We start from the raw sequence: 11485 nt of genomic DNA, 5'->3' as shown, positions 1-11485 counted from the left end.
AAAAATTTGAAGTGTTTTGAATTCTTCTGTATGATTGGATTCGTACACCTAGACTATTCTTTAAGGAAACGTGAAATGCACATTTTATTCTCTATAGGGGGATGTGCGAACAACAGGTAAAAATACTGTTTGGGGCGCATTGATGAGGCACAAAATTGATCCTCCTTCTAGCCGGATTTAAACCAGCGACCTAAGGATTTCAGCATTTAGCATTCTACAGTCCTCCGCTCTACCAACTGAGCTATCGAAGGGACATGTAGAAACTATTGGAGCAAAAGGTACATGTTTGAACCGTAGCATTGAGTTGAATCTTTTCTACTAGATGTTGATCAACGTTGACCATTCAGCCATGGTGAGATTTCCGTGTATTGAGCGCTCGTCAGAACTGCCGAAATGTCCACAAACGGGTCTTTCCAGGCACAACTTTCTTCAATTATGGAGACGCTGATGACGTCTGCCGTTGCAGAGATTACTAAACGGGGGTACCAGTTTTGTGAATTTAGTAGGTTATCGCACATATATACCATTTCAAATTGTTTGGTTTCCTCCAAACATAACAATGGTCATCATGGCCAAACAGTTCTATTTTTGTTTCATCAGACCAGAGGACATTTCTCCAAAAAGTAGGATCTTTGTCCCCAAACTGTAGTCTGCCATTTTTATGGCGGGTTGGAGCAGTAGCTTCTTCCTTGCTGAGCGGCATTTCAGGTTCTGTTGACATAGGACTCGTTTGACTGTGGATATAGATGCTTTTGTACCTGTTTCCTCCAGCATCTTCACAAGGTCCTTTGCTGTTCTTCTGGGATTGATTTGCACTTTTCGCACAAAAGTACATTCATCTCTAGGAGACAGAACACGTCTCTTTCCTGAGCGGTATGAAGGCTGCGTGGTCCCATGGTGTTTATACTTGTGTACTATTTTTTGTTATTGATGAACGTAGTACCTTCAGGCGTTTGGAAATTGCTCCCAAGGATGAACCAGACTTGTGGAGGTCTACATTTTATTTCTGAGGTCTTGGCTGATTTCTTTTGATTTTCCCATGATGTCAAGCAAAGAGGCACTGAGTTTGAAGGTAGGCCATGAAATACATCTACAGGTACACCTCAAATTGACTCAAATGATGTCAATTAGCCTATCAGAAGCTTCTAAAGCCATGACATCATTTTCGGGATATTTCCAAGCTGTTTAAAGGCACAGCCAACTTAGTGTATGTAAACTTCTGACCCACTGGATTTGTTATACAGTGAATTAGAAGTGATATTATCTGTCTGTAAACAATTTTGGGAAAAATGACTTCAGGGAACTTGGTGTTCTGAATTGTTCTTTACTATTCTCTGAGTTAACTTGGATTCTTTCTTAATTAGGAAACTGGAAATGCACGTTTTATTCTCTATAGGTGAATGTGCGAACAACAGGCAAATGTATATCTTATAGGCACATTTATGAGGTAGGAAAAGGGTCCGCCTCAAGTCGGATTTCAGCATTTAGTGTTCTACGGTCCTCTGCTATACCAACTGAGCTATTGAATGTGGTGAATTGTGGAAAAACTTGAAGTGTTTTGAATTCTTCTGTATGATTGGATTCGTACACCTAGACTATTCTTTAAGGAAACGTGAAATGCACATTTTATTCTCTATAGGGGGATGTGCGAACAACAGGTAAAAATACTGTTTGGGGCGCATTGATGAGGCAGAAAAATGATCCTCCTTCGAGCCGGCGACCTAAGGATTTCAGCATTTAGCATTCTACATTCCTCCGCTCTACCAACTGAGCTATCGAATGGACATGTAAAAACCATTGGAGCAAAAGGTACATGTTTGAACCGTAGCATTTAGTTGAATCTTTTCTACCAGATGTTGATCAATGTTGACCATTCAGCAATGGTGAGATTTCCGTGTATTGAGCACTCGTCAGAACTGCCGAAATGTCCACAAACGGGTCTTTCCAGGCACAACTTTCTTCAATTATGGAGACGCTGATGACGTCTGCCGTTGCAGAGATTACAAAACGGGGGTACCAGTTTTGTGAATTTAGTAGGTTATCGCACATATATACCATTTCAAATTGTTTGGTTTCCTGCAAACATAACAATGGTCATCATGGCCAAACAGTTCTATTTTTGTTTCATCAGACCAGAGGACATTTCTCCAAAAAGTAGGATCTTTGTCCCCAAACTGTAGTCTGGCATTTTTATGGCGGGTTGGAGCAGTAGCTTCTTCCTTGCTGAGCGGCATTTCAGGTTCTGTTGACATAGGACTCGTTTGACTGTGGATATAGATACTTTTGTACCTGTTTCCTCCAGCATCTTCACAAGGTCCTTTGCGGTTGTTCTGAGATTGATTTGCACTTTTCGCACAAAAGTACGTTCATCACTAGGAGACAGAACACGTCTCTTTCCTGAGCGGTATGATGGCTGCGTGGTCCCATGGTGTTTATACTTGTGTACTATTTTTTGTTATTGATGAACGTGGTACCTTCAGGCGTTTGGAAATTGCTCCCAAGGATGAACCAGACTTGTGGAGGTCTACATTTTATTTCTGAGGTCTTGGCTGATTTCTTTTGATTTTCCCATGATGTCAAGCAAAGAGGCACTGAGTTTGAAGGTAGGCCATGAAATACATCTACAGGTACACCTCCAATTGACTCAAATGATGTCAATTAGCCTATCCGAAGCTTCTAAAGCCATGACATAATTTTCGGGATATTTCCAAGCTGTTTAAAGGCACAGCCAACTTAGTGTATGTAAACTTCTGACCCACTGGATTTGTTATACAGTGAATTAGAAGTGATATAATCTGTCTGTAAACAATTTTGGGGAAAATGACTTCAGGGAACTTGGTGTTCTAAATTGTTCTTTACTATTTTCTGAGTTAACTTGGATTCTTTCTTAATTAGGAAACTGGAAATGCACGTTTTATTCTCTATAGGGAATGTGCGAACAACAGGCAAATGTATATCTTATAGGCACATTTATGAGGTAGGAAAAGGGTCCTCCTCAAGTCGGATTTCAGCATTTAGTGTTCTACGTTCCTCTGCTATACCAACTGAGCTATTGAATGTGGTGAATTGTGGAAAAACTTGAAGTGTTTTGAATTCTTCTGTATGATTGGATTCGTACACCTAGACTATTCTTTAAGGAAACGTGAAATGCACATTTTATTCTCTATAGGGGGATGTGCGAACAACAGGAAAAAATACTGTTTGGGGCGCATTGATGAGGCAGAAAAATGATCCTCCTTCGAGCCGGCGACCTAAGGATTTCAGCATTTAGCATTCTACATTCCTCCGCTCTACCAACTGAGCTATCGAATGGACATGTAAAAACCATTGGAGCAAAAGGTACATGTTTGAACCGTAGCATTTAGTTGAATCTTTTCTACCAGATGTTGATCAATGTTGACCATTCAGCAATGGTGAGATTTCCGTGTATTGAGCACTCGTCAGAACTGCCGAAATGTCCACAAACGGGTCTTTCCAGGCACAACTTTCTTCAATTATGGAGACGCTGATGACGTCTGCCGTTGCAGAGATTACAAAACGGGGGTACCAGTTTTGTGAATTTAGTAGGTTATCGCACATATATACCATTTCAAATTGTTTGGTTTCCTGCAAACATAACAATGGTCATCATGGCCAAACAGTTCTATTTTTGTTTCATCAGACCAGAGGACATTTCTCCAAAAAGTAGGATCTTTGTCCCCAAACTGTAGTCTGGCATTTTTATGGCGGGTTGGAGCAGTAGCTTCTTCCTTGCTGAGCGGCATTTCAGGTTCTGTTGACATAGGACTCGTTTGACTGTGGATATAGATACTTTTGTACCTGTTTCCTCCAGCATCTTCACAAGGTCCTTTGCTGTTGTTCTGAGATTGATTTGCACTTTTCGCACAAAAGTACGTTCATCTCTAGGAGACAGAACACGTCTCTTTCCTGAGCGGTATGATGGCTGCGTGGTCCCATGGTGTTTATACTTGTGTACTATTTTTTGTTATTGATGAACGTGGTACCTTCAGGCGTTTGGAAATTGCTCCCAAGGATGAACCAGACTTGTGGAGGTCTACATTTTATTTCTGAGGTCTTGGCTGATTTCTTTTGATTTTCCCATGATGTCAAGCAAAGAGGCACTGAGTTTGAAGGTAGGCCATGAAATACATCTACAGGTACACCTCCAATTGACTCAAATGATGTCAATTAGCCTATCCGAAGCTTCTAAAGCCATGACATAATTTTCGGGATATTTCCAAGCTGTTTAAAGGCACAGCCAACTTAGTGTATGTAAACTTCTGACCCACTGGATTTGTTATACAGTGAATTAGAAGTGATATAATCTGTCTGTAAACAATTTTGGGGAAAATGACTTCAGGGAACTTGGTGTTCTAAATTGTTCTTTACTATTTTCTGAGTTAACTTGGATTCTTTCTTAATTAGGAAACTGGAAATGCACGTTTTATTCTCTATAGGGGAATGTGCGAACAACAGGCAAATGTATATCTTATAGGCACATTTATGAGGTAGGAAAAGGGTCCTCCTCAAGTCGGATTTCAGCATTTAGTGTTCTACGTTCCTCTGCTATACCAACTGAGCTATTGAATGTGGTGAATTGTGGAAAAACTTGAAGTGTTTTGAATTCTTCTGTATGATTGGATTCGTACACCTAGACTATTCTTTAAGGAAACGTGAAATGCACATTTTATTCTCTATAGGGGGATGTGCGAACAACAGGAAAAAATACTGTTTGGGGCGCATTGATGAGGCAGAAAAATGATCCTCCTTCGAGCCGGCGACCTAAGGATTTCAGCATTTAGCATTCTACATTCCTCCGCTCTACCAACTGAGCTATCGAATGGACATGTAAAAACCATTGGAGCAAAAGGTACATGTTTGAACCGTAGCATTTAGTTGAATCTTTTGTACCAGATGTTGATCAATGTTGACCATTCAGCAATGGTGAGATTTCCGTGTATTGAGCACTCGTCAGAACTGCCGAAATGTCCACAAACGGGTCTTTCCAGGCACAACTTTCTTCAATTATGGAGACGCTGATGACGTCTGCCGTTGCAGAGATTACAAAACGGGGGTACCAGTTTTGTGAATTTAGTAGGTTATCGCACATATATACCATTTCAAATTGTTAGGTTTCCTGCAAACATAACAATGGTCATCATGGCCAAACAGTTCTATTTTTGTTTCATCAGACCAGAGGACATTTCTCCAAAAAGTAGGATCTTTGTCCCCAAACTGTAGTCTGGCATTTTTATGGCGGGTTGGAGCAGTAGCTTCTTCCTTGCTGAGCGGCATTTCAGGTTCTGTTGACATAGGACTCGTTTGACTGTGGATATAGATACTTTTGTACCTGTTTCCTCCAGCATCTTCACAAGGTCCTTTGCTGTTGTTCTGAGATTGATTTGCACTTTTCGCACAAAAGTACGTTCATCTCTAGGAGACAGAACACGTCTCTTTCCTGAGCGGTATGATGGCTGCGTGGTCCCATGGTGTTTATACTTGTGTACTATTTTTTGTTATTGATGAACGTGGTACCTTCAGGCGTTTGGAAATTGCTCCCAAGGATGAACCAGACTTGTGGACGTCTACATTTTATTTCTGAGGTCTTGGCTGATTTCTTTTGATTTTCCCATGATGTCAAGCAAAGAGGCACTGAGTTTGAAGGTAGGCCATGAAATACATCTACAGGTACACCTCCAATTGACTCAAATGATGTCAATTAGCCTATCCGAAGCTTCTAAAGCCATGACATAATTTTCGGGATATTTCCAAGCTGTTTAAAGGCACAGCCAACTTAGTGTATGTAAACTTCTGACCCACTGGATTTGTTATACAGTGAATTAGAAGTGATATAATCTGTCTGTAAACAATTTTGGGGAAAATGACTTCAGGGAACTTGGTGTTCTAAATTGTTCTTTACTATTTTCTGAGTTAACTTGGATTCTTTCTTAATTAGGAAACTGGAAATGCACGTTTTATTCTCTATAGGGGAATGTGCGAACAACAGGCAAATGTATATCTTATAGGCACATTTATGAGGTAGGAAAAGGGTCCTCCTCAAGTCGGATTTCAGCATTTAGTGTTCTACGTTCCTCTGCTATACCAACTGAGCTATTGAATGTGGTGAATTGTGGAAAAACTTGAAGTGTTTTGAATTCTTCTGTATGATTGGATTCGTACACCTAGACTATTCTTTAAGGAAACGTGAAATGCACATTTTATTCTCTATAGGGGGATGTGCGAACAACAGGAAAAAATACTGTTTGGGGCGCATTGATGAGGCAGAAAAATGATCCTCCTTCGAGCCGGCGACCTAAGGATTTCAGCATTTAGCATTCTACATTCCTCCGCTCTACCAACTGAGCTATCGAATGGACATGTAAAAACCATTGGAGCAAAAGGTACATGTTTGAACCGTAGCATTTAGTTGAATCTTTTCTACCAGATGTTGATCAATGTTGACCATTCAGCAATGGTGAGATTTCCGTGTATTGAGCACTCGTCAGAACTGCCGAAATGTCCACAAACGGGTCTTTCCAGGCACAACTTTCTTCAATTATGGAGACGCTGATGACGTCTGCCGTTGCAGAGATTGCAAAACGGGGGTACCAGTTTTGTGAATTTAGTAGGTTATCGCACATATATACCATTTCAAATTGTTTGGTTTCCTGCAAACATAACAATGGTCATCATGGCCAAACAGTTCTATTTTTGTTTCATCAGACCAGAGGACATTTCTCCAAAAAGTAGGATCTTTGTCCCCAAACTGTAGTCTGGCATTTTTATGGCGGGTTGGAGCAGTAGCTTCTTCCTTGCTGAGCGGCATTTCAGGTTCTGTTGACATAGGACTCGTTTGACTGTGGATATAGATACTTTTGTACCTGTTTCCTCCAGCATCTTCACAAGGTCCTTTGCTGTTGTTCTGAGATTGATTTGCACTTTTCGCACAAAAGTACGTTCATCTCTAGGAGACAGAACACGTCTCTTTCCTGAGCGGTATGATGGCTGCGTGGTCCCATGGTGTTTATACTTGCTTACTATTTTTTGTTATTGATAAACGTGGTACCTTCAGGCGTTTGGAAATTGCTCCCAAGGATGAACCAGACTTGTGGAGGTCTACATTTTATTTCTGAGGTCTTGGCTGATTTCTTTTGATTTTCCCATGATGTCAAGCAAAGAGGCACTGAGTTTGAAGGTAGGCCATGAAATACATCTACAGGTACACCTCCAATTGACTCAAATGATGTCAATTAGCCTATCCGAAGCTTCTAAAGCCGTGACATAATTTTCGGGATATTTCCAAGCTGTTTAAAGGCACAGCCAACTTAGTGTATGTAAACTTCTGACCCACTGGATTTGTTATACAGTGAATTAGAAGTGATATAATCTGTCTGTAAACAATTTTGGGGAAAATGACTTCAGGGAACTTGGTGTTCTAAATTGTTCTTTACTATTTTCTGAGTTAACTTGGATTCTTTCTTAATTAGGAAACTGGAAATGCACGTTTTATTCTCTATAGGGGAATGTGCGAACAACAGGCAAATGTATATCTTATAGGCACATTTATGAGGTAGGAAAAGGGTCCTCCTCAAGTCGGATTTCAGCATTTAGTGTTCTACGTTCCTCTGCTATACCAACTGAGCTATTGAATGTGGTGAATTGTGGAAAAACTTGAAGTGTTTTGAATTCTTCTGTATGATTGGATTCGTACACCTAGACTATTCTTTAAGGAAACGTGAAATGCACATTTTATTCTCTATAGGGGGATGTGCGAACAACAGGTAAAAATACTGTTTGGGGCGCATTGATGAGGCAGAAAAATGATCCTCCTTCGAGCCGGCGACCTAAGGATTTCAGCATTTAGCATTCTACATTCCTCCGCTCTACCAACTGAGCTATCGAATGGACATGTAAAAATCATTGGAGCAAAAGGTACATGTTTGAACCGTAGCATTTAGTTGAATCTTTTCTACCAGATGTTGATCAATGTTGACCATTCAGCAATGGTGAGATTTCCGTGTATTGAGCACTCGTCAGAACTGCCGAAATGTCCACAAACGGGTCTTTCCAGGCACAACTTTCTTCAATTATGGAGACGCTGATGACGTCTGCCGTTGCAGAGATTACAAAACGGGGGTACCAGTTTTGTGAATTTAGTAGGTTATCGCACATATATACCATTTCAAATTGTTTGGTTTCCTGCAAACATAACAATGGTCATCATGGCCAAACAGTTCTATTTTTGTTTCATCAGACCAGAGGACATTTCTCCAAAAAGTAGGATCTTTGTCCCCAAACTGTAGTCTGGCATTTTTATGGCGGGTTGGAGCAGTAGCTTCTTCCTTGCTGAGCGGCATTTCAGGTTCTGTTGACATAGGACTCGTTTGACTGTGGATATAGATACTTTTGTACCTGTTTCCTCCAGCATCTTCACAAGGTCCTTTGCTGTTGTTCTGAGATTGATTTGCACCTTTCGCACAAAAGTACGTTCATCTCTAGGAGACAGAACACGTCTCTTTCCTGAGCGGTATGATGGCTGCGTGGTCCCATGGTGTTTATACTTGTGTACTATTTTTTGTTATTGATGAACGTGGTACCTTCAGGCGTTTGGAAATTGCTCCCAAGGATGAACCAGACTTGTGGAGGTCTACATTTTATTTCTGAGGTCTTGGCTGATTTCTTTTGATTTTCCCATGATGTCAAGCAAAGAGGCACTGAGTTTGAAGGTAGGCCATGAAATACATCTACAGGTACACCTCCAATTGACTCAAATGATGTCAATTAGCCTATCCGAAGCTTCTAAAGCCATGACATAATTTTCGGGATATTTCCAAGCTGTTTAAAGGCACAGCCAACTTAGTGTATGTAAACTTCTGACCCACTGGATTTGTTATATAGTGAATTAGAAGTGATATTATCTGTCTGTAAACAATTTTGGGAAAAATGACTTCAGGGAACTTGGTGTTCTGAATTGTTCTTTACTATTCTCTGAGTTAACTTGGATTCTTTCTTAATTAGGAAACTGGAAATGCACGTTTTATTCTCTATAGGTGAATGTGCGAACAACAGGCAAATGTATATCTTATAGGCACATTTATGAGGTAGGAAAAGGGTCCGCCTCAAGTCGGATTTCAGCATTTAGTGTTCTACGGTCCTCTGCTATACCAACTGAGCCATTGAATGTGGTGAATTGTGGAAAAACTTGAAGTGTTTTGAATTCTTCTGTATGATTGGATTCGTACACCTAGACTATTCTTTATTAAGGAAACGTGAAATGCACATTTTATTCTCTATAGGGGGATGTGCGAACAACAGGTAAAAATACTGTTTGGGGCGCATTGATGAGGCACAAAAATGATCCTCCTTCGAGCCGGATTTAAACCAGCGACCTAAGGATTTCAGCATTTAGCATTCTACAGTCCTCCGCTCTACCAACTGAGCTATCGAAGGGACATGGAGAAACTATTGGAGCAAAAGGTACATGTTTGAACCGTAGCATTGAGTTGAATCTTTTCTACTAGATGTTGATCAACGTTGACCATTCAGCCATGGTGAGATTTCCGTGTATTGAGCGCTCGTCAGAACTGCCGAAATGTCCACAAACGGGTCTTTCCAGGCACAACTTTCTTCAATTATGGAGACGCTGATGACGTCTGCCGTTGCAGAGATTACTAAACGGGGGTACCAGTTTTGTGAATTTAGTAGGTTATCGCACATATATACCATTTCAAATTGTTTGGTTTCCTTCAAACATAACAATGGTCATCATGGCCAAACAGTTCTATTTTTGTTTCATCAGACCAGAGGACATTTCTCCAAAAAGTAGGATCTTTGTCCCCAAACTGTAGTCTGGCATTTTTATGGCGGGTTGGAGCAGTAGCTTCTTCCTTGCTGAGCGGCATTTCAGGTTCTGTTGACATAGGACTCGTTTGACTGTGGATATAGATACTTTTGTACCTGTTTCCTCAAGCATCTTCACAAGGTCGTTTGCTGTTGTTCTGGGATTGATTTGCACTTTTCGCACAAAAGTACGTTCATCTCTAGGAGACAGAACACGTCTCTTTCCTGAGCGGTATGAAGGCTGCGTGGTCCCATGGTGTTTATACTTGCGTACTATTTTTTGTTATTGATGAACGTGGTACCTTCAGGCGTTTGGAAATTGCTCCCAAGGATGAACCAGACTTGTGGAGGTCTACATTTTATTTCTGAGGTCTTGGCTGATTTCTTTTGATTTTCCCATGATGTCAAGCAAAGAGGCACTGAGTTTGAAGGTAGGCCATGAAATACATCTACAGGTACACCTCCAATTGACTCAAATGATGTCAATTAGCCTATCCGAAGCTTCTAAAGCCATGACATAATTTTCGGGATATTTCCAAGCTGTTTAAAGGCACAGCCAACTTAGTGTATGTAAACTTCTGACCCACTGGATTTGTTATACAGTGAATTAGAAGTGATATTATCTGTCTGTAAACAATTTTGGGAAAAATGACTTCAGGGAACTTGGTGTTCTGAATTGTTCTTTACTATTCTCTGAGTTAACTTGGATTCTTTCTTAATTAGGAAACTGGAAATGCACGTTTTATTCTCTATAGGTGAATGTGCGAACAACAGTCAAATGTATATCTTATAGGCACATTTATGAGGTAGGAAAAGGGTCCGCCTCAAGTCGGATTTCAGCATTTAGTGTTCTACGGTCCTCTGCTATACCAACTGAGCCATTGAATGTGGTGAATTGTGGAAAAACTTGAAGTGTTTTGAATTCTTCTGTATGATTGGATTCGTACACCTAGACTATTCTTTATTAAGGAAACGTGAAATGCACATTTTATTCTCTATAGGGGGATGTGCGAACAACAGGTAAAAATACTGTTTGGGGCGCATTGATGAGGCACAAAAATGATCCTCCTTCGAGCCGGATTTAAACCAGCGACCTAAGGATTTCAGCATTTAGCATTCTACAGTCCTCCGCTCTACCAACTGAGCTATCGAAGGGACATGGAGAAACTATTGGAGCAAAAGGTACATGTTTGAACCGTAGCATTGAGTTGAATCTTTTCTACTAGATGTTGATCAACGTTGACCATTCAGCCATGGTGAGATTTCCGTGTATTGAGCGCTCGTCAGAACTGCCGAAATGTCCACAAACGGGTCTTTCCAGGCACAACTTTCTTCAATTATGGAGACGCTGATGACGTCTGCCGTTGCAGAGATTACTAAACGGGGGTACCAGTTTTGTGAATTTAGTAGGTTATCGCACATATATACCATTTCAAATTGTTTGGTTTCCTTCAAACATAACAATGGTCATCATGGCCAAACAGTTCTATTTTTGTTTCATCAGACCAGAGGACATTTCTCCAAAAAGTAGGATCTTTGTCCCCAAACTGTAGTCTGGCATTTTTATGGCGGGTTGGAGCAGTAGCTTCTTCCTTAACGAGCGGCATTTCAGGTTCTGTTGACATAGGACTCGTTTGACTGTGGA

At 40.7% G+C, this 11485-nt stretch overlaps 3 non-coding genes across 3 annotated transcripts; all 3 read right to left on the bottom strand.

Annotated features, from left to right (window-relative positions):
* Positions 1-162: 162 nt before the first annotated feature.
* trnay-gua (transfer RNA tyrosine (anticodon GUA)) lies at positions 163-251 on the bottom strand. The gene is given in 2 exon segments: positions 163-198; positions 215-251. It is a non-coding gene; the product is annotated as a tRNA-Tyr (tRNA).
* Positions 252-9361: 9110 nt separating this feature from the next.
* trnay-gua (transfer RNA tyrosine (anticodon GUA)) lies at positions 9362-9450 on the bottom strand. The gene is given in 2 exon segments: positions 9362-9397; positions 9414-9450. It is a non-coding gene; the product is annotated as a tRNA-Tyr (tRNA).
* A 1456-nt stretch (positions 9451-10906) lies between these two features.
* trnay-gua (transfer RNA tyrosine (anticodon GUA)) lies at positions 10907-10995 on the bottom strand. The gene is given in 2 exon segments: positions 10907-10942; positions 10959-10995. It is a non-coding gene; the product is annotated as a tRNA-Tyr (tRNA).
* Positions 10996-11485: the final 490 nt, after the last annotated feature.

Source organism: Salvelinus fontinalis, chromosome 42 (assembly GCF_029448725.1).
Source record: "Salvelinus fontinalis isolate EN_2023a chromosome 42, ASM2944872v1, whole genome shotgun sequence".
NCBI lineage: Eukaryota > Metazoa > Chordata > Actinopteri > Salmoniformes > Salmonidae > Salvelinus > Salvelinus fontinalis.
The sequence above is the reverse complement of the archived record's forward strand: the minus strand, read 5'-3'. Positions and strand labels throughout refer to the sequence as shown.